General features: G+C 49.0%; 2 non-coding genes and 1 pseudogene across 2 annotated transcripts; 1 reads left to right on the top strand and 2 right to left on the bottom strand.

Moving 5' to 3' along the window:
• The first annotated feature begins 508 nt into the window (after positions 1-508).
• Positions 509-627, top strand: LOC136278547 (5S ribosomal RNA). The gene has a single exon (XR_010716394.1). It is a non-coding gene; the product is annotated as a 5S ribosomal RNA (ribosomal RNA).
• Positions 628-1609: 982 nt separating this feature from the next.
• On the bottom strand, positions 1610-1773 carry LOC136278557 (U1 spliceosomal RNA). The gene has a single exon (XR_010716404.1). It is a non-coding gene; the product is annotated as a U1 spliceosomal RNA (small nuclear RNA).
• A 231-nt stretch (positions 1774-2004) lies between these two features.
• On the bottom strand, positions 2005-2130 carry LOC136278570 (U2 spliceosomal RNA; annotated as a pseudogene).

Raw genomic sequence — 2130 nt, 5'->3', positions numbered from 1 at the left:
GATGCCGAAGCATGCCCTGGGTGAGGGGGGTGGTCGAGGGATCCTTCCCACGGTTTATGGTGGATAGTAGCAGGTCGCCCCCACAAGCCCTTGCGAGTCCCGCAGACGGTCCCAGAGGCTGACCCGTTTGGTATCTCCTCACTGTAAGATTTAAAGCCAGATACACGCACCTACGGAGCTAAAACATTGTATAATAGGTTTTTAGGACACGTTATGTCTCTTGGGACCCCTCCCTCCCCTCCCTAGGGAATAGTGCTTCAAATCGATGCTCCTCAATGTGTTAACTGGGTTGAGGAAAATACATTAGGGTTAGGTAACGACTTCGGGGTTAGGGTAACCATTTCTTAGGGTTAGGGTAACAATTTCTTAGGGTTAGAGTATCGATTTCTTAGGGTTAGAGTAACGAAACTAGGGCTTTAGAATTTCAAATTCGCCTACACTCAGGGATGTGGCCGCTTTACAGCCTGAACCTGGCCGATAACAAGCAGAATTTCGACCCCATTTCCTCGTCTACGACCATACCACAGGGAAAGCACCGGTTCTCGTCCGATCACCGAAGTTAAGCCCTGTCGGGCGGGGTTAGTACTTGGATGGGTGACCGCCTGGGAATACCCCGTGTTGTAGGCTTCAATTTTTTGTCTTGCGAACATCTCTAAACGTTTTATCCCAATAAATAGCTCTCCATACACCACAATTTCACATAGAGAGCCGTAGGTGAGTGAGGAACAAAATCAAAGCAAAAAACGAGGGGGGGAAAACACCTTTTTGTCAAAAATCGGCCAGCTAATGGCGAAAACTCTAGTGCGATCGACTTTTCTTACAGAGCGCGCGCGAGCGAGTGAGCACGCGCGAGATGAACAGTTTATGATGTCAAATTCTACTTCTGTGATATCAAATCATTCCAAATAACGAACGAAAAAATGAATAGGAAAAAAACGCACACTTCTGAGACGCAGTTTTAAGCCATCGTGACGTGGCAAAACACTCGCACACTTCCAAGAGGAGGCGCGCGAAAAAACGGCACTGAAAGTCGACAATGGTTGGATTCAGACTGCAAACGAATCGGGAAAAAGGTTCGATACTTTTACTACTCTGCTAGTTTGTTTCCTTCCCTCGTTCATTCGTTCACTCGCTTGCTCGCACAAAGGATACACTAACGATAGCAATAGCATTTCTAAAAGCGGCTCCAGTGACAATAAAACCGCTCAAAAGGTTCAAAGTGTACTCACGGTCCAAGTCGAATGCCCTTCTATGCTCGCTCGCTCGGTCGATCGGCCGTTTGGTTTCCTTTCATTTCCTTTCCTTTCGCGCGCATAGCACAGCACGGCACGGCACGCACAACCTGCAAATACAAACGAACAGGACTTTACACACAATAGAGCAGACAGGCCTTGAACAAAAACAGCCAGCAAAGTTACGCACCGCCCCGAAACTCACCTTGTTTCCTTCCTCCAGTCTCCAATGCACTTCTACCCCTCCAAACGTGCCAACACCTTGGCCAGTTGTGCGTCCTTTGCTTTCTTTGCAAGTCTACCGGTCCACTGCAAAAGCAAAAATACCCTCGATAGTCAGTAAGAGGGCCATATAGACATAGTTTGGATGACTTTTGCGGGGACGAGCGCGAACGCAGGTCCCCACTACCAGAAATTATACGCTCGAGTTACCCACATTTGGGGTAATCGCAAGGGTCAACCCAGTCGAAGTGCAATGAAAGGGCCTCGCCTTGAGAGGACTGCCTCCTTGATCACAGTACCTCCCGCGTCAGGTAAGTATGCTTTTTCAGCGTCTGCCCTCGGTGAAAAAATCCACTTACCCCTAGGTCCTTGTGGTAGTGCTTTGCGCACTTCAGAAAACGTAGGCCAGCGGCCGTTCCTGCCATTGTCTGTTGTCTGAATTATCATCCCTCTTTCACCTCTTCCCCCTCTAAGGGCGGGCGGGGCTCCTGTAAACATAAAAGAATGCTATACCGTTGACTTTGTTTTGGATTGAATGTGTCTTCCCAGAGGGAAGTGGGCCGCACTCGGAGGTAGTGCTATACCGAGGCAACCCGTGGCTGGGACGAGGCAAGCCTCTTTTCCACAGCCCAGTTCCAAAAATCAGTTTAATATATGAGCTGCTCAATGAGCAGCG

Source organism: Pocillopora verrucosa, unplaced genomic scaffold (assembly GCF_036669915.1).
Source record: "Pocillopora verrucosa isolate sample1 unplaced genomic scaffold, ASM3666991v2 scaffold_26, whole genome shotgun sequence".
Classification (NCBI taxonomy): Eukaryota; Metazoa; Cnidaria; class Anthozoa; order Scleractinia; family Pocilloporidae; genus Pocillopora; species Pocillopora verrucosa.
Note: the sequence above shows the minus strand (reverse complement) of the source record. Positions and strands in the feature narration are given on the sequence as shown.